Source organism: Helicoverpa armigera, chromosome 18 (genome assembly GCF_030705265.1).
Source record: "Helicoverpa armigera isolate CAAS_96S chromosome 18, ASM3070526v1, whole genome shotgun sequence".
Lineage (NCBI taxonomy): Eukaryota > Metazoa > Arthropoda > Insecta > Lepidoptera > Noctuidae > Helicoverpa > Helicoverpa armigera.
In genome coordinates, this window is record NC_087137.1 from 8,322,626 (window position 1) to 8,344,258 (window position 21,633).

General features: G+C 36.5%; 1 protein-coding gene across 11 annotated transcripts in view; it reads left to right on the forward strand.

The window, feature by feature from the left end:
- Unc-104 (uncoordinated-104) overlaps window positions 1–21,633 on the forward strand; it is a 93,677-nt gene that overhangs the window by 23,578 nt on the left and 48,466 nt on the right. For 9 of the 11 annotated variants that reach the window (XM_064039043.1, XM_064039051.1, XM_064039053.1 and 6 more), the window contains exon 1: window positions 21,281–21,434. The exons of the other annotated variants lie outside the window; for them this stretch is intronic. The gene's annotated coding sequence lies outside the window, so the exon portion shown is untranslated. Of the gene's footprint in view, window positions 1–21,280; window positions 21,435–21,633 lie in introns of those variants that run through there. 11 annotated transcript variants of the gene reach the window in all.

Below are 21,633 nucleotides of genomic sequence, written 5' to 3' on the forward strand. Positions count from 1 at the left end.
ATTGAATTTGTTTACACGAGGTTGTAATTTTCATTATGATTGGAAATAAATTGGTTGTTCCTAGTTAGTTGACAACTATACTGCTTTTAAATAAAAACTGGACAAAACCATACCGCTTCGACATCGAAAGCTGAAAGGAATACAATTACATTCGCGTTTCTGTACCACATAAAAATGAAAACAATTCATATGAACGTGTAGTACATTTAACTTCGAATTTATAGAGCAATAAATGTACTAACTTACGGTAGCTGAGTATTCCGTGCTGAGTTGCGTCCAAGGTGACTCCCTCACAGGCGATGCTTCGCGAAATATTGTCGACTTTCGGCTACTTGGTTTATGTGAGCTGAAAATATCCTATTTTGATATCTGTTTCTAATTATGGTCGTAGTTTAGTAGTTGTGGTTCGAGGTTCGAGTCGTTTATGCGAAGATATTGAGGTCTGTGAAATGAAACTGTTTGGAAAATTGTTTTTATAATTTACTTTGTCTGGACACCATTTTGTTTTGTATTTTATTATCGTCTTCATATATATGTATTGCTGTCTGTTGGGTGGGACTTTGTTACTTATACTATATTTCCATGAAGTTGCTTTTTTCATTAAAAATTCATAACTTGTAATACCGACTGCAACATTTCATGAAATATTAGAGTTTTCAGTTGAGAACAAACATCAGTATTCCGAAGCTGTTCGACCCATTTCTCTGAACTCAAAAGCAACCGTAGTTGGAAATGAAGTAAATACAAAAGTTCTTGAGTTTCTACAAGCTACTTATCATTTCGGTGACGAAGTTTCCGAGGTGACGCTACGATTTATCTTGAGAAATTAAATGTAGACTTTGAAATAAATGATGGTACTTATTTATACACACTCTTACACACTACTTCTTTTTGCATGCAAAGGGCGATAGACTTCTTTGAGAGGAGAAGCATTGTAGAAGTGTTTTAGGGTTTACAAACTCAAACGCTTGGAAAATTGGTTAGATTTCATTCTCCAAATGTCTATGAATGAGTCACAAGTTAAATTCATCTTCGCAAATGCTGTGCAGTGTGCAATGAATTGTAAGTGAAAAAGTCAGAAATTATCCTGGCATTGTAGGAATATTTTACTTCCTTTAACTGCGAGGGGAGCGACGACCCATTAAAATAATTGTACCATCATTGCTTGAATTTTACGGTTTGTTTTCATAGGGATGGTGAATTTACTATGCATTTAAATCTATGGAATATTATTGATTCATGAAACTGTGTTTTACACAGGTACTTTAAAGTTGAAACTACCAGTTCAACATGTATGAAACTAGCAATTCAATAAGTGATACGCAGCACAAAGACCTCGGTGCATTTTGATGTCAAATGTGATGCCAATGCTAAGATACTTCCTTTGTCTGCATTGTTATTGCTTAGTTTCCTAGCTGTGCAGAAACCTAATTTAAGATAAGAGCAAGTTTAGTATTTGTGTGGAAATAGAAAGGAAAGTACGATCATTTAGTTTTTCGCTTTTAGTGTAATGAACAATCTCTAGGTGTAGATTTTGCAAGTCATCCAATAGATGTCTCATCTTTGTAGTATTCTAATTGAAGATAGAATTTTCTCGTTTCTATTGTAATCGACTTCTCGAATGAATTCTGCAGGTTGTTATACCTTAGCAATAAGAAATGCAACAGCGACGAGTGCCGTTCTTGATTGCCTCGAGACCTTCTGCTTTATTTATTGCAATGCTCAGAGTATCTCCCTTTCATAACGATCTCGCATAACAGTATTGCTCTATGGTTTTTTGATGCATCTCGGAAACAATGAGGCTGTTGTGTGGTTGGAAATCAAAATTGACATACTGAAATAGATGTGAGAATTTTGTCCCCGTCTACATCCCGAATATAATAATAATTGAGGATCAGGATTTTTGTAGTCCAATTGAAAAGTTAGTTACATAAAATTCATATTGCAATACCAGTAGGTAGCTTTCAAATCAAAGAAATCTCTTGGAAGTCACGTTAGGCATGGACTATAAAATTATTTAGAACTTGTTACAAAAGTTTGATGAAATTTTGTTGTGATTCGTTATTCAAGTTTGCAAAATTTCTTCTAGTCAGGAATTCGTCAAAATGTTGTACTGAATGTAAGAATTCTACCTGTATTACAAATGGTATTGCTTATGATTTATCATTCCAATTTCCTTTGTTAGTGAGCAATAATGAAGTAATGGGGGTGTAAGACTGAAAGCTTTACTTGAACGTGACATTATTACATTTTGGAAGCAAATAGCAAACGCAGAATATTTATTTTCGTCTCAGACAGACTACTTTCCTAGAAATATTTTGTCAAAATAATATGTAGGCAAGATATAATTTGTTGATGTGAACAATTCAAGAACAAAACGCTTTGATGCTGTAAATATGTATTCTTTCAACTTCTGCCTTATTCCAAATGAAAAACAATTTTGAATACAAAAGACAATGTCTGTATTCAAAGAGAATGTCATGTTTTGTCTTTATGTATTGTAATAAGCATTTGTGTGTATTTCAAAGCCGTAAGTACATCCATTCAAAGTACTGAATAAGACGAAAGGAAGGAATACTTGAAATATTTTATCAAGAGGAAAACTGTTTACCTCGATGATGTTTCAAGTGGTAACGTTGTACACTTACAAGACATGTAACTAAACTTCGTATCCTACCTAATACATCAACAACATTTGCATGTGACGCATAAATATGACCCGAAGAGGTTAAATAATGCTCTTCAAACAGAAAAATACCGTCTGATATTTGAAGTAATTCAAGATGCGTGAGGTGAATACGTGTGGGATCCGCAAGGTTCGCTCGATTTATGAACGTTATACGCGAATTTGTGCCCTCGCCGACCCCTGGCTTGTTTATACCTACCAGCTTGGAGAGGAGAAAATATATACAAAAAATATAGAAGAAAATTAGTGTGTTCGTGTTTAGACAGAATTAAGGCTAGAGTGTTAAGTATTATTTTTGCTATATTTATCAATCCGTATTTCGCAATAATTGCAATAAGTAAAAAATACTGCAATTTTTACAATCTCTTTCAGCGTAAATTACCAGTGCAGGAAATCAATAACGGTATTCATGGAACGGGGAGCTTTTTCATGGAAGCATAGTCGACCTGAAATCTCAAATTGAGTTTACGGACGGGATGTAGGAGCTCGGCCGCTACCCTGTAACAAAAATTCTGCAAATATGCTCTGCTCTCCGTCTCATATGAAATTCTGGTGAACTGGACGTATTAAAATTTGCTTCTACAAATTCACACCATGTAAAATGTTTGTAAACACGTATAAATAGGTTTCATGTGAGCTGTCGAAGTTTGCTAATTTAATGTACCTGCTCCAAAATTTAGCTTTATCTACACAAATTATGAATGAACGCAACGTTGTAGTGGTTTTATTTATTATTCTTTCGTAATAAAGATGGCAGACGGTATAATGTTATGTATCTTTAATGAAAAGGCTCATTTATCATCCTAACATGTGGTGTCGAGATAATGTAGCCGAGGTAGTTTTTCTAACGATAATCTTGTAGGATCATTATTCTTTGCTTTCATTTTTGATTTATTCTTTTAGTTTTGAAATCGAAAATGGCAACCGTGCACTTTATTTGATAGATCCAATATAAATTGTAAACTCTTAACATTCTTTGTGATCTTTCCAAATTAATGATTAAACTCTGTGGCAATTGCTACAAAAGACCTCAAAAGCCCTTGAAACAAAACCTTCGGAAAATTGCCAATCGGAATTTGGAGCTAACCGCAAACGTTAATAGATTACCATCAGCCGTCACTGGAAATAATTCTGTAATTAAAATTCCAGGAGATCAGGTATTGAGCTGAGGATCAATGCGGGCGACGAATTTACATTCGAGAGCCATCAGGGTGATCTGTTGAATATAGGCCTGGACATATCCCATTGTGGGGTATTAATACCTTCGTAAATAATACCCTTTTGTTCTATGAAGTCCGGATTATGGAGCAGGCTTTATGTGGTGTGAATAGTCCAACAATACACGTAGATTAGGGATATTGCAGACTCATAATATAATATTGCTGTTGGACTTATCCTCTCAATGACCCTGAAAATTATTTATAAACTTTCGTTTGAAATTACTATTCGTTTAAAATGAAATCATGAGAGTATATAATCCTCACGGGCTCTTTGAGTGCCTGGTCTGATACTGATTGCGTAAGTGTGATTCCGAAATACAAATTATTAAGTTACTTACAATTATTTGGAAAAGGTTAAAGGTTAATTTTAAACTCCCACGGCTCAAAAGACCGAAAGGAAATACAAATTATAAAACCATCAAACGCGGCCTCAACAATAGCCGACCTTTAGGAATACATTCAGATTGTATGCGAAATAAGCCGTTAGCAGATGTCACGTATCAGTTATCTCGTAGGTGTCGTGTGTCCAGTGTGTCTGACACCCCGTCTGCGACTATAGGCCTTGCCCTTGAGGCTTAGAGAATCGATCACCAGTGTCGTTTGCATGAGAATCGTTTCTATTTATGTCAGTGAACCTATTAAGCTATTGGCTTCTCTATGTGGTCTTGCTTTTTAAATCTGATTTCTCTTGTTTTCATTTACACTGTTAACTTTATCTAGCGAATGTGGCTCTCCTTTCTTTATGTTTCTGTTGAACTTGGAATGCTAAAAATATTCCCCTCGTTTGTAATTAAAACACCTACGTTATATCCCTCGGTTGAACAAACCCAATTAAATCTCAGAGCCGACGTCAGTTAAAAAATTATGTGCGTTCTGAAATTCATTTCAATTGAATTCTTTTAATTCATTACGTACGTCAATCCGACGATGGATCCGTCGACCAATCGCGTTCGAGCGCTGAAGCTTGACGCATGCGCGCCCGTGGGCGTCGGGTCGATACGGCTTGTGACGTCACGAGCGCTGACCAATGGCGCCGACCCGTCGCACGTCAATCGATGTGAACGATTCTGATATTTCCTCGGCTCCTTTTATTCATACTTACCCTATTGTGGGTTCTGAAATGCGTCTTTGTTTTGAATTTTCACGGCCAATTGGGGACATTGCTTTACGACTATTTTGTAATTGGGTTAATCGTTGAAAGTTGTAATTGTTAATTTCATGTATTCGCTTAATAAGGGTCTTTGTTTGAAAATAAACGAGGGTTACCTAGTTCTATTGCAGACAAAGATAAATACTTGACTCTATTTGAAGGCAAAAATATTTTTAAACAACATTTGTAACGGTTTCCCAGGTACATGGAAATTATGCATTAAAATGTACTCCACCAACAACAAAAAGGCATTCAGTATTACGAAATGTTCACAAACAGTGCAGATGGATGTTTTTATCTCATGAATTGTAATGTCTCGTATAATAACGCCTGGCTGGAGGGTGCTCGGGATCTTTGAAGGCTCGAGGGCAGATATTGTCCTGAAAAACCCTTTCGCCGACGGAAACATTAAATAAAATCACTATATAGACAGATAACGCTATACGTATTGGGTAAAAATGGTTAGGGTAACAAGGGTAATCGCGGCCGGAGGCTATCTTATTGCCTATTACTTGAGCGAGTGTGTGAGAAGTTTCCATTTACAAATCCTTTATTCCTGTTTGCGGGTGTTAAAGCATCCTAAAGTGATTTAAACCCTTCTGCGATGTTTGTTGTTGGGTTTACAAGGTATTCAGACATTTCTGGGAATGCAACAACAGGGTTGTTGTGAAGAATTTTAATGGTGCTGAATTCCGGGATGGTGGTTTTCTAGAACGTACATTTTAACCACACGGTGCTAGCTTCCTTATTTCAAATAACTGTACGTCGAATTTTAGATAAGAGTTTCATAATAAACTTTTGCTTCCATCGTCGTATAATTTCCGATCTCGCAAAATATTGATTTTGATTCCCGTTCGGAATTCCGTTCATGTTATGCTTCATATAAATATGGTTTAAACAAGGAAGCGAGCACAGAATTACCAACTTTTATGAGCCGGTATTGATTTACGAAGCGACTGCAGGCTTTTGATAGGGTTTAAACGTTTTAAAACTTTGCTTTAGCGGCTGTTGGTGCTAAGTTTCGAGTGGGTGTTCTGTTATCGATTGTAGTGTCTTTCACTAAAGTGGTTGCAGTTTCTCTAATAGAAAAGTCTTTCTCAAAACCCCTTCTATGATTCTTGGCAACACATCAGGGTTTTACTCTCTCGTATGTATCATTTATGAAACGTTCGAGTGACTAAGACTTAAAATTAACAGTATTTTTGCTATTGAAGGTTATCTTAAGTCAAACTTGCAGGAGAATTAATGAGATTCCGTCGAAATTCGAAGTTGTTTCACTAATTAAACTTTGTTAAATAGATGGAACCTTAATGAAGAATCTTATTGAAGCTTAGCTAACGAGCTGACTGCATTGTTTCCTTATGTAAAATATAAGAGATTTTCAGTTACTTTGGGAACTAATAAAAAACATGTATGTCCTCAGCTTTGTATTGACTAGTTTTTTTAACTAATCCCTTTGCCCGTTCTATAACTGCATATGCAGTCGCTGCATATATCAATCAAAGTCAAGATCTTACCGCGCGATTAAGACCGATGACTTGATAAGGTCAGGACCCACATGGAACCACCATGATCGTCATTTGTCACCGCTTTTCCGTAAAAAACCTGATTCGTATCACTATTTAGACTCGCCTTGAACCAGTTTCCTGTCAGACATGGCAGGCATACCAACAGATTTCCAGCCAAAATGGCTCGCTTCGTGCCAATACAAACTATTTCCAAATTCGTGCAGATTTTTGACGGAAACGTACGCTCCTTTATAATATTCATGTTTGGCGACAAAAAAGATAAATAAGTAGGCTGAACGAAAATACGTTTTCAAAGCATTTCGATAATTCTATTCCCTTTCTATACCTATATACTCCGACGACTTCCAAGTAATAAACCAATTGACATACAAATCGGGACATACATTACGCACTTAACTTCATAAGACCGAGGATATATTTTAGACAAGAAGGCATAAGAACGACTCCTGCAATATCAGGTATACAAAATAGAATCGAATAAATCGCCTTCTAATAAACAAACAACCCTGAATTAAGGACAATGTCAGAAGGATGAGCATAACACCATCAAATTATACAACATTGATAATAACGACAAGTGGTGTCCTTGTAGGCTCTAGCTTTGGCCTTAATCGTTCATACACAATTATGAATGCCCATGGATTACCATGAGCTATGGAATTAGGGTGTTTGTTAATAGAGGTACCGTCGTCTTAATGTGTTGATACTCTTCAGCCGTCAGTCGTCACCTCCCCTCAAGCTGTCACGGAGTATTAGTCTCGCTTTATATTATTCTTAGTTGAACCTGTCGAGAGGTCATTAACTGACCTTTGTTGCCAACCTTTCTTTAGATAGATTAAGATGTATGAGTTTGTTTCCTGTTGCAAAATAAAAGCTTATCGTTTATTTTCGTTATGTGCTGTAATTAGTTTAGGTGGCTGCATATTTTTTCGTCAGTGTCACTGGACTTAAGCAGATTTCATTGCATTAAGCTCGTCTTATTTTGTCTTTTGGCATATTTAAGGTAAATTCATTGGGATTTTTTACTTTATTTTGTTGTTATTACTTCCTTTTTAGGAATACTTAACTCTAATTTTAGGCAAGTGGGCCTTTCTAGGTTTGAGTTCATTTCGTGCCTCAATTTCGAGTCGAGTGTATATTAAAAGGTTTTTCTACTTCCATATAAATAAAAAACAAAATCCTCGAATTTTCGCGAACCCTTTTATCCGGAAGGCTTGTATAGTGTACGATGTATATCGAATGATGTGACGGTAGGTCCAGTTTGATGGATCGCAGTACACGCGACTGTGCGACGGAAGATCGATTGGTTTGTTCAGAATGTTGTACATTAGCTGCCCTTCAAGTTTAAGGACCTCCCTACATACCCCGCGTGGAGTTAGTTTCGAAATTCTTGTGTATTTCGAATGGAAGTTTTGGCAAGATATCGCTTTAGTACAAAAGCAAAACACAAACTTCTACATAAGAGTAGTCTAGGTTGAACTGAAGTTACCGTTGGTAGTTTTTCGTTTAATTCCAGCTTTATTCCAGTGCTCTGAATTCTAGATCTTAAAATATCTTTATTCGTGATACTGGGTTTGAAATCTGTAACTGGAAGTGAGAATTGAAACCCACGCTGTACTTGGCCGATACGCCCTTGGCTGGCTTTAGATTTGACTAGTCAGAGTCCGTTGAAATCGTGCCAACTTCGCTGGCACTACTTACTTATCCCATGCTAACATGGTTCACCGATTCGACGATGAATGATTTAAGACCTTACTCATTATAATTTAAAGTTGAAATTCATCTTTGGATGATAGTTGAAGATTTCTTTTAAGTAACCTGGGATGGTCCTTCAGCACCTATTACAAATGCTGGATCTTACAGATTGAAAGTGAAGTATGTAAGTAATAGAAATTCCTTTCTTTTCAAGCTTAGCTTTTGACGGTTTTAATATTCTGAGCAGGTATACTTCGGATTCGATTTCGCATTAAGATTCATGAACTAGGTCTTTCCTAAATGACTTTCATTCATTTGGTATTTCAATATCGAAATCACGTCATATTGGTGATGATTAGAACCACTATAGTTGATCAAACAACGTCTCAATGATGAGAAGATCTGTAGGTATTTAAAAATGATAAATGCTAAATGCTTTTTGGTATGCCTACGCCCTGTGTTGCGTTCAAAGTGCTTTTTAGCTATCGATGTAGATTTTTTTGTACACCAATAAATGCTATATTACACAACAAGTTACAAAGGTATTCAGCATGGCGTTTATGTGGTTATTTGGCAATATTGGCAACGGCGACATGACAGCCTACTCCGGGTTTTATAGCGACCCAAATTCAAGTCGCGTAATGTGGCAAATGCATTACTCTTAATCTTTATCCGTTTGGCCTGGATCTTTTATTATCTTAAAGAGTTTGCTCCCATTCTTAAATATTTTGTCATAGAATGTAATGTAGGAAAATTCCTTAGAAGACCAATCTGGAAAATCTGCCTCTTACCCTGACTTGCTATTCATACTAAATATTTAATTCTCTTAAAAGAAGGCTCATTCTTCCCTTGTATGAAGCTAATCATCATAATTGTAAATCGTTGGTGATTTATCAGTGTTCTTTTTCTTAAATATTTTCTATTTTCAGTTTCTACTGCTATCATCATTTCAATGTAAGAAAGGAAGTGGTTATATTTTTGCTCAGGGGCTAAATAGACTGAAATGGCGACCTCATTTCTTCTGGTATAACTGAGAATTAAAAGTGTAATGGAGATCTTCCCACGCACGTTTTACAAAGAGAAATAAGCGTAGGCGTCGAAACGATCCATCAATATTGGCATATTGCACTTGAAATAAACTTACACACTTTGTTTCATTTCTTTGTTGCTTGGCTGTCTATTAGAAGTATGTACTGTTGTAGTCATTTTTGTGTAGTCACTATTCCATCATTCGCTCCCATTTCGCATAAATAATTTTTCACGATAACTAACTATCCATCAGTTCTTTCTGTACATCCACATTTTTAGTCACTTGCCTAACTACTCTTGTCTAACTTGATGTATCACGCTATTCTAGAAATTGATTCTGAACAAATTATGTTATTATGGATAAGATTAATAATTTATGTTTATTATTCTAAGAAAAACTACCCTTATAAAGTAGGAACGCCCACACAATATTCGCTATAACGCCTACGGTTCCGAAAGTTAGTCCAATATAACTTTGGCACTAATATTTACTTGCCTGTCTCTGCAAATATACTGATGGAGTAATAACAAAGTTTATTAAATATTTATTGTAATTAATTAAACTGTATTTTGGTTTAATGGAGTGCATTAGACTTTTAGGCCCACGCTTTTGCTTCTTCATGATAAATTAGAAGGACTTAAAATTCAGAACAAGACGACCAATATAGTTCGTGTCGGTACATTTATTAAAAGACCAATAACTAATATAGACTATGCCTAACTAGTAATCCGAGGCCTAATCCACTTAAAGGCAGATTTTGATTAGGATTAAATATTCTTTATACTAGACAATGTCGTAGTATCAACAGTTTAGATTAATATTAGAATCACGCTATGCGATAAATAGTTGTGTACGATATATCGATTAGGCGGTTGGTCCTTGTGTACGCATGAGGCGCGATGTGAAATCGATTTTGATGTTATTTTATAAAATCTCTACTATATTTTATATGTATTAGAAAATGCTTTAGTTAATTGTGTGTATTTAAGTCTTTGTGTTTGTTTAAAACAAATGAAATATTGGTAAGATTTAAACTCAGATCGGGAACTTTTGGTCCTTTTAATTCAAGAAGGGTTTCAACTCGTGGTAGGAAATAGGCTGGAATATCCTTTTGATCTAGGTGTATGAAGTTACCTTTGTATACTTACTTATATATATTTGTATATATATAAGTAAGTAGCTACACATTGTTGTGTTCTTTAAGTAGCAGAAGATGTCTAGAAGTATATAGCTGTTTAAGTAAGTACATATACTAGTATAGTGTTCACGTGTCCACCCACACTTCTGCCAATAGATTAACTTTTTAAATGGATTCCGTTTTCACGTTACGCAATGAACGATGACCTTTGTTGCCATTGATTGAGGCAGCCGGTTTAATAGCCGGCTTGATGAGGTCAATCATACGTGTGGAAACTAGATTATGTGCGCTTTTGTTTGAAAATATATGGTGTATAATATTTATGGGACCGTGGGTATGGCTTGTGTTATCCATAGGTATAAGATATGTTCTATCGTAATTGGACTGTTTTTCCGTAGTGAAAACAAATAAAAAGCTGCAAAGATCTGAATACTTGCATTTCGTAACACAAACAAATCATTCATCTTTCAAATACGAACAGTTTAAATACATACTGGCATCAATTTTATGTAAAAAGATTTTATTTTAGATGTTAAAGTTTTTATACATATATGTGTATGTAGCTCTCAATACTATTTTTTTCATGTATTCATTCGGATTTCCGGCTACAACATGTAGCGTTTCAAATGGATGAAGGCTGTACCTTTTCTCTACAAAACGAACTGAAAATAGACCAAGCGAATTTCCTGTCTATAAACGAACGAACGTATCAGAGTGGTTCTATGTTTCTATATACCTGGTGAAACTTACCTGCTTGCCTAAAACATGTAGGTTTATATCCATAAAATACATATGTAGCCAATGTATACTATATCTTCCATCATTGATCTCTACTACAATTATTATGATTATTGGCTTAAATAGGCATGGATAAAGACACTTTATTCCGAAAAAGTGCACCATTACAGCTAGGGGAGCATAGAGTTTAAAATAAAGTTGTAAATCTCGGTTTGGTAAACAAGTTGTAACTTTTGTTTACTAGTTTATTTGTTGGTTTATTTTTAACACTGAGAAGTAACTAAAGGTTACTGAGTGATAAAAATATACTCGTATATCGTTCACTGCACCCATTTGCCATGAAACGAGAAAAGTTTTTAGAACCTTGCAAATCCTGGTAATTTCTAAGGATATGAATTGAGTTAGTAAATAAACACAGCCTTATTAACAACCACATATTTAACTTCAGGTATCTTTGCTCAACAGGCACAAAAATACATTTACAAAATAAAAATGATCTTTCTATCCGGGTTAAAAAAAAACATACACAATGATCCCGTAACCTGAGGTCTTTATAAAAGTATAACGTGTCGCTTTGTATGAATCAGGCTTTGCGTCCCCCGTCGACACTCCCCTTTGTCACTCCCCACGGAAATCTGTGAAATGTCAGAGTTCACTAACGTCTTTTGTCAATGGACGCCGATATCATGTAACATAGCTATTTCAGTCTGTTGTTACGAAACATGGAGAACAAAATGACTAGTGGAGATGTCATAAAGCAAAATCTCATAAAAATGTGGTGGGCCAAAGTGCGGGTGTTGGGGGGACGAGGAACGTAGCTAGGTCCGCCTTTACACGATCCCACCCATTATTTTCAAAATTGTAAATAAATAAAAAATCACTAATCAATTAAGACCAATCTTGGACAGATTAGTTTTGATTTGACGCGGAACCCGAAAATCTCGTTAGTTCTAGTAACAGATTACGCCTACCGTACGTTGCTTGACCTAGAAGAAAGCGCCTGACCTACCTCCCTTATGGCACCTCCATTATCTTTCCTTCCTCCATGTTACGTACACACAATCGAAAATTTGTTTACGCACATAATTTATTTTGCAAGAATTTAATTTAAACTTTATTTACTAGCGCCATTTCACAGAGTCAACACTTATCTCAAATTGTTGCGCGAAGTTCTGCGAAGGCATACAATACGCTTATTTATAGTGTTATGTTACGTAAAGTTAGTAGTGAATTTTTGTGCTGAAAGGGCTCCTATGTTTCTGAGTTTTAGAATAATCGTTGTCTGCAAACGGTTTTGATGAGCCCTTAGTATAATTGTAACAAAGAAAATGATAATAACATTTAACATTGTTTTGTAAAACTTACGTAATGTGTCTGCAGTAAACATTTCAATTAGCCGATGTAACCTAATTACTTATTTAATTGAATAACACACAATTTAGAAGTCCCATTATAATAGTAGCAAAACTTTCCGACACAAAACTCGGTCTTATATTATCATTCTGCGAACGTGCCAATTACAAAGTTTTAACGGTCTTGGAAATAGCCTAGGCTGAATATCCTATCGAGCTTTCGAGAGAGATCTATAGTTCTCTCAAGACGTCTTGTATTCACAGGGCCATTTTAACATTTATTTAGTTCAAGTTCAAAGCTTTAGTAGTGAAAATATTGTCAGTACAAATACTGATGACGCAACTCGCCGCTCCTGTAGTGACGTGACGGCGTAGCACATGACTACGAAACGCGTAGATGCGCTACGACGCGTGTGCGTAGCAGGTCTACGCATGCCGCCCACCTCATTTAAACTCTTTCAAACAGTATACACAATTTTGTTTGTGCTTTCTATAACGTCAATTGTCTTTACTTTTGTATTTATATTCTGTAAATATGTATCAACCGTAAGCTTGTTCAATATATAACGACGTAGAATACTGAATATTGATTTGACTGTCTACACAAAGCTACATCCTCGAAAGGTCGAGTTTCCCGGTAGAGATTTCTAATTCACCAATTTCTGAGGTCGTGTTTGAACAAAACTGTGATATCGGATCCTTGAGGCTATCTTGTGGGGAAATGATTTCATCCCGTCCCATCTTTGCGGTGTAATGTTGGTAATATCGATTGTACGATGCTGTGACCTTTGTCCCACACACAGACAAACACACACACGTACAGAACAATCTTATATAACCCAATTACATACTGTTTACTTATCTCTGTCTACGCTAAATAAATTCTACTCTACATGGAATTAACGTAAATACATATATGATAGCTATCTCAACTCTTAACGTTGCCATACTGAAAAAAATCCCAGGAGTTTCCAGTTTTATGTTTGAAATTGCATTTATTTTTTGTTTGAATGTATAAACAAATACTTTCAGTTAATATTGTTCTCGTATGAGACATAACGTGTCAACGTTAATGCCGAGTAAATGTTTTCCTTCCATTACGTTTTCTTTTGTTTACCCAAGAATTGTCAGCGACATTTCAATTAATGCGTGAATTTGGCTTAGAGACAAGATCTAGCCTATAATTTCCTATTTAAATCTAATTGTGGATTTCAAATAATTTAGTCGAACGTCTGTTAATAGCGTTCTAAGTCCCCATTAATGGATGTTCGGAAAGCTAATATAAACTAATCGTCTTCGAAGAGGGATCGTTAACGTCTGTGGGGCATATGGGCAATGCCCCCGTGGTCCCCGAACCGAGGGGGATTGACACCTACGACACAAGGAAACTGAATGTACGCAGTTCAAGTATCTTTTTATAGCGAACACTGCAATTGTCAATGGATCGCTTTGCTGCGAGTTTTATTGATCGTTTTATACGAAGTGGTGTGATGACCAGATAAAATGTTTTAATTTAGTTATAGCGTTGTGAATTTTATTTTTGGAAAAGCTTTTTAAAATATCCAAATATTCTTTGAACATATGCAAGTAATTACTGTAAGAAAAATTTAAGTGTCTTGTATTTGTGCTAAAAAAGTTTGTTAACGCCTTTCATCATAAAGTCATTGTCATTCTTAAAATTACTACTGCTCTATATGTTGTATTGCTTAAAGAAACATTCTTAACATGCACATACATTCGAATCATCAAATTGTTGCCCCCATGCCCCCTCGTCACTAATGTAATGGGTGAACTGTGAAGAAACTTGGGTAATCCCTCCCGATTATATTCCTGTCAAGTTTATTTCTTTGGGAATTCGCTTGTTTGACAGGCGACGAGGGTCGTTGAACTCCAATACGAATTCCAAGACAAGGAAATCGGATAAACGAAGAAGTACGTACCTAACTAAAATTGAAGATATTTTAGGAATGGGAAGCCGTAGTATTGTTTTTCAACTGAGACTTAAAAATGGGTGAAAATGTAAAGGTAAATGAAATAAAATTTTTGAATTTGAATTTGCTCTTCAAACAGAAACATCGTTAAGTACTCCTCATCAGTGAGCCGAGCACGAACGTACTAATGCAAACGTAACATCAATTTCAGTGAATTTTGATTTGAAAATTCTCGTTTCTCTTTTAAAAATGTTTATGCTGAAAATTCTCATTTCTTACAGTAGATGATACGAAATTGTGATCATTGCACTTTATAGTATATTTGTGTTTACGTCTTTCATGCATACCCAAATTTAAACCTATTTTTTACAATACTAAATACTTTAGTTTTCACTGGAGCACAAAGTATTTGTTCTAATTTAGATATTTATAAAGTCACCACGTTTTGACACATTTAACTTGCTTTGTTAGTTTTTTATCGTTAAACCGTGATTCAGCGTAAACTGTGCGAACCCGGATCTAATAGAATCGCTCGTTAAGATCAGACCGATAACATTCACAATTTTAGTAAAAAAACGCTTTTACAGTAAATTAGCGTTTATTTTGTTGACATTAAGGGTGAAAGGGTTAACCGACTTATTTGCATTTTAGAACTGTTTGGGTAATTCGTTATGTTCGTGTCCTATTTAGGGGCTTGTTGTGACAGCAGCTATTTAGATGTTTTATTGTTAATGCTATTTTAAGTTTTGGACTATTTTGCGCCATAATATTTCAAATATACGGCAGGTATACAAGAAAAGGTATACAGCATTTATTTAAGTCGTTTTCAGTAAACACTCCCTTGTAATCCGATCTTCAGAGTACAAAACGAGCATATTCTTACGCAGCAAAAAATCGCGAAGTATCGTCCCACAATCTTACGCAGTAATCCAAGATCAATCAGCGTGCTGACGTCATCCATCACATCTCCTTTGACACTCCTCATGTGGGACAAACAAGCCGACCCGACACCCTTTGACAAGACTATCGGCACCGCTAAATATTAAAATATTCATGAGGTGGGCTTGAGACGTCTGCCCGACAAGACATCTCAGTAAAGAGCCTAAAAATATGTCTGCTTATTAGGTACATGTGTACAAAATATCGTATTTATTTATTACCACATACTGTATAAGAATTTATACGTATAAATGCTCCCGAGACTTAGGACTAAAAGTCATGTATAAACCCATGTATACTTGATATTTCACAGCACCAAGCACAGCCTAATAAATTGTATGTAAACAAGTAATTAAATGGAGTGCAAAGTGTTTCATACAACACGTTGTCTTGTATTTTAATAAAGTCCTGAACATTAACGTAGCCTCCGCGATTAAATTTTGCGCACAATTTCCTTTGTGCGCTAACATGTCTGTAGCCTGTACTCTACGCGATGAAATTACTGCTTTAATAATAAACAAGGTACACACACTAGTATGTTCTGAAAGACCAAGACTACAATAACGACTAATTAATGTAGGTGCTTAATGCTGTTGTAAGACTATAAGGCTTGTAGTACCAGCGTCACGTTTATAAACGTTTTCTCCAACAATTACTAAGATCCTTTGCTGTATAAACTTAATCCCACCGGCAAAGACAAAGGAACAACTAAATTAGTTCTTAATTGAAGCGGTGGAAACGTTTGTATCTAATTAAAACCTTATTTGCAAATTCAGCTGACATTGCTACTGGTTGCTATGGATATGTTTAGATATCTCAATTTTGTTTCAGTCGTGCTCTCTAAAGACGTTCTAAGGTTGTCTTGCTATTTGTCTTGAAGAAAATGTATTGATCCTTGCAATTTTATTATATTCTTTCTTAATTTCTTACAGTGTAAATACATGACGATGTATGGGGAGACACATAATGTATTAGTAGTACTCCTGTGCATATTTATGTCGAAGTCCTCTCGCGCAGATTTTAACATGAAACATGGGAGACTTCTAGGCCATAAACATAAAATTGCACCATCTTCTCCACAGACTAAAGCTGTTTTAACGATGTGACGTCTTACGGGGATTGTACGCAGCATGAGGCAAACTGCAAAGTTGCAAATACCGCACAAACAACGTGAAGTTTAGGGCAACAAACTGAGAGAACACCTCAATTCTCTGTAGACGGAAACTTTTCAAGCAACTGCAACTATTGTCTGATTAGATTTACTATTAGCGAACTTGTGCGCCAACCGTCTCGAAAGACCAGACTTTAAATTGCTCTGATTTTGTAAACAAACCAATCGTAATTTATGAAATTGAAACGATACTTTTCTTAGGTTAAGACAGTTTAAAAAAATAAAATGTTGACAACAGAAAAACATTTAAGAATTAAACTTTTCTTCGACGGAGCAGCGAAGAAAAATATCTTGAAGAACGTCACGTTAATAATATATTGTGAACGTGGGCGATGCCCGAGGCAGTAGGTTATGTCACTCCAGCCCCGCCAGTCTAGATATACGCTCCCAGCTAGAAAACTGACATTTCATTAAGCTCTTTGTATTCAAAAGTACGTGAACCTTTTAGCACCTAACAGGAAAAACAAGAATATAATTGTCATTGTTTGTGTTGTGTGTATTTTGTTAGTTGTTGTTTTGGATTAAAAGCGCTTTCTAATAATAATAATCTCAGGGACCGTGACAATAATATGCCTTTGACCCATAAACGGGATAAGGCTAAGCTTCAAAATATGTATTAGATACAATAAAATTATCAGAAACATCGTTCGCATTTATTGTTACTTCTACTGTTTAATTACTATTCTCTATAGAAATATTGCTTAATCCAAGTTTTCAATACACTAAATCCGCAACAAAGTTCTTAACATGAAAAAGTTTCAGATGAATTTACACGACTATTACGTTGGACGTTGTTTTAATTGCTTTGCCTTAGTAATGGACTTCCAACATGCGAAGGCGTGACTTCACAATTTAATTGTGTTTTTGTTTTATTGTTTTTAGATTAAATTTTGTACACAAGGCCTAATGTTAAAAAGGCAGACGTCTTTTATTCATTATTTCTAAAAAATACAGGATTTAGCTTTTAGACTTTTTGAACTTTGAAGTTTTACTGTTCTGTCTCCTCCCGTTTAAACATGGCCGCCGTGAACCGTTTTGCGTCATCAAATATTTGGATTACCAAACCTCTCGATCGGTTGAGAACGTTTTACGTTTCTATTTCAGGGAAACATGGAGGTATTCCGCTTTCATGGGCTTGAATCCCATTGAGAATTGCGAGGGAGGGCGTTGCGTCTGCAAGTACTTCAATTTCATACCAATATTTGTTACGGAACCCCTCAGGGTGGTGCAACGACGCAATCAGACGTCGGAAATCTGATCTAGTAAATTGTAATGTATAAATGTGCAGTAGTTGAGCAATGGGATTGTTGGATGCGTGTCCCGTGTTCCGCTGAACATAACAAATATTTTGTTCTGAAATTGTTGTTTGCGTTTGTTGTTTTCTTCCTTTGTGAACAATGTTTTGTTAAAAGTAAAGGTTGAAGATGTTTTGTTTGATATCCTTTTCTTTGTAAAGAACAAACTTTATATTTTTGGTACCTAATGAAGGGACGTGTAACACCGTGTCTGTATTTTGTTAAGGATAACTTTGCTATAGAAGAAATATTTCTAGATACTTGATCTGTAGGCGTATCGTTATTACACAGTTCCTAGGCAGACCTCGCCTACGCCTTTCTCAAAACAAACGCGTGGTAGTTCATCTGGTTTTAATTTCGCGTTTACGGAAAAACGCTTCAAGATTTTTTCAGGTCAAGCTATGGAAAAGCTGACAAGTTAACGTGCAAATTTTGACGCTAAGTAGTGTTTATTTATGTCGTTAGCGTGGGTTAGGTTTTAGCATAAGTTATTTTTAATCCTATGTTTTATTTCTTTCTATTTCTGTAACTGAATAACAGAATGATGTAAATCTGGTTATCTGCACATTTTATGCGCTGAATTTCCATATTTTATACTTAATCTAAATAAAACTGTCTGCCAAAGTATACAAAGGGTCAAATAAACTTGTGCTTTCACTTTCATCACAATCTTAGAAATACCTACAACTTGGGTACATAGATACTAGACCGCAGACTCCAGAAAGTAAATAAATCTCGAAACTAATTTCTGAATTAAGAACTTAATCATCGTTTAGAGGTTGGAGAGCCATTTATTAAGTGTAATGAATATTTACGTTTACTTTACCTTGCCACAGTGCTAATTTATCATTCATAAAGCACTTGAAATAAGGCTCGATGACTGTGTGTTTAGAACCCTTTTTTATACTATCTAAGGTTCGGTCATAATAGTTATATTTATTCGGTCTGAAGTAGTTTTTGTCGTAACAGATTTTTTGCGGTAAAGAGACAGTTGTTATTTGCTTTGTAATTATGTTATTTCTATATCCACGGGTAATATTGACTGTTAATATTTTTCAGCGAGTGGTTCTCGCGTGAAACAACAGCTTTAGCCCACGTCAGATTAAGATTGAAGGCACCCGTTAACCCCATTCACGACCCCCACATCTTTTGTTTGTTCTAGCGCATTGTTTTCTTATTTCACGTCTAATCTAGCTTCACTGTCTTTATTACCTTCATTAAGGCGATTTACTGTCTTCCAAAAACATTTTCTACCCAACTATGATACTCAGATCTTAAAAATTGGTGCCTAAAAAGCATATTTATTACAGTCTTAGCAGCTAAAACCTATTCCATGTAATAATTAAACCCAGACCTTGCCAAAAATCACATCTATTATAGAGATAAAAGCTGTAAAGCAAAAATAAAATCCATGTATTGTGTCAAACATAATAAGATTTATAACGAAGCGAAGATCTTATAGAAGGATAAATACAGCTTCTTATTTCGCACAAAGAAAATAAATTGGGAAATCTGGTTAAATGTCATGGTTGTAATGAAGAGCCTTGATGTTCTTTGTATGAGAGGCTAACTAACCCTTTGGTCCATTATGTCGACATGAAGAGGAATTCTTTCCCTCTGTGCGTTGACATTGAAAACCCGACTGCCTGGGAATTCGAAGGACTGTTTGATGTACTCGTAAAATACTCACGCGCCGTTGAATCCACGCATTTCGAATTTGTTTGAAAGGGTACCGAATTTTCAAGGTCGCTTTGAATTTGGGTGTAAGTGTTTGGAGATTTTATTTTATTTAAATCCCACAGAAAATAAGAAAAAACTAGCAAAAGATTTTTCTTTCTTTGAAACGCAAATTGGACATGACACTCAAAAAATATATGGCGTCTATAAAGTTTCTTATACGCTGGAATATGTTTACATTATCCTGTTAGAACAATCTAGATTGGTCTGGACCTTTATCGCCTAGAACAAAGTTTATTTTGTGTCCAAATTAAGTAATCTACAAATATGATATTGCATAAAACCAATAACATGAAACATATAAAAAAGGTCCTCGAAAGAAGGTGACCCGTTGCGTTTGGGGTCCTTTCATAAACAACTTTTATGACTGCGCTACGTTGTAATGCGTGGCCGAAACACATTCTGCCTAATATGAAAGCGGTAACAGTCGCCATTGCTATTTATTAATTGTAGTGGCTAGAAAATCTTCATGTTTTACAGAAAAAAAAAAAACAGTGATTTTGCTACTTAAAAACGTTAGTCGTTTTTCAGCTTAATGCAACAACATTCTAACTAAACGATACCGGGCTTCGAGAATGTACGAACATGCATTAACTCGGCGCCCGAAGCAAAGAGGCGTCACCTTTCTAGAACGCAGGCATGCATACATAGTTACGCTATTAAATCAGTTTATACTAGGCATCTTAATTAGAAGTAATCTCAGCAATTGTGTTGTCTTGTCAGCAGTGGATTACACGGGTCCAGATATCGGTGCTAGTTTCAATCGATACAGTTAATTGCGTCACCGCGTTCAGCTCCGCGGTGTAAGTGCGTAGTTTGTCTGGTCCTTTGACCCAAGGCTCGCCAACGCAATGATTTATGGTGTCTACTGGCGTCAGTGAAACCTTTTCTTAGGGCCCTTATTTTTGTTTGGTTGTGAATTTGTGATTCTTTATTCTTTGGTCAGAACCTTAAATCTTTTTGACTTATATTGCTTTTGGTTCTTTAGGGGCGAATTAGCATGAGCCTTTGAATTTTAATTATACGTGGGTCGTAGAGCAGATAATTCTTTCCGACCTATTTACCAAGGTTGGTTAGAAGTCATATTCTTTGCGTACATTACGGTTCCATTTTAATTGCTGATATCAAAATTCAAGACAGATCACCGATCAACTTGATCAAGAGTTCTGGAATCAAAGCGTACGTGCCGAGAATTATCTCAGCGACTTCCATTCCAGATTTGGTCGGCCCTTTCCTCTTGTTTGCATTTTCAATTATACCCTGCTAACCCTTAATGTACTTTGTCAATATAAAATGTTTATTTAGACGACGTTGCCATAATTCATCACGCCCTAAGCTTTTGAGCAAATAGCTCCATATGTGGGAGTGTAGGGGAGGCGGAGACTGCGACGAACCTTAACTAATACGATTGCGTCGCAAAAGGGTTCTTTTCAGCGGAGACGTTCCCCTCGAAGGAAAAATTACATGTTCGGGATGAATATTTTAAGTAGCAATTAGTGTGAATTGAAATACGCTTGGTCAGGTATCGGGCAGTTGGAATAGTCAGGTTAGTGAGGTTTGTGTTATTTGCGGTGTCGGGTGCGCGTCAGCCGGGCGCGCAGCGCGGCGTTAGATCGAAGGCGCGGGGGCGCGTGGTGCGCATGCTCCGCCGCGGGGTCTCCGGCGAGGCGGCCGGCGGGCCGCAGTCGCACCGCGGAACCGCACGCGACGCGCCATGTCGGCCGGCGCTGCTACCTGACCGAGCAACCAGCTCTTGGGAAAACAAACCTTGTGAAATCGCGATTCGGATCGTCGCCATCGGTCGCAACCGCACGGGGATTCGGGTAAGTCCGTAGCGGATCCGTTCACGCCTCATCTGATCGCGCCGAGTGCAGTGCCCAAGGTTAAAGGCTTCCGATGTGCTTTTCCCGGATACCGATCTGCGATCTCGGAGGGTTGTAGGTGGCGCTAGTGCGCGCGGTGAGTCATCTCTGCGACACGTTTTTTCATGGCCGCCCCTTCGATCTCGCGTACGATGCTAGG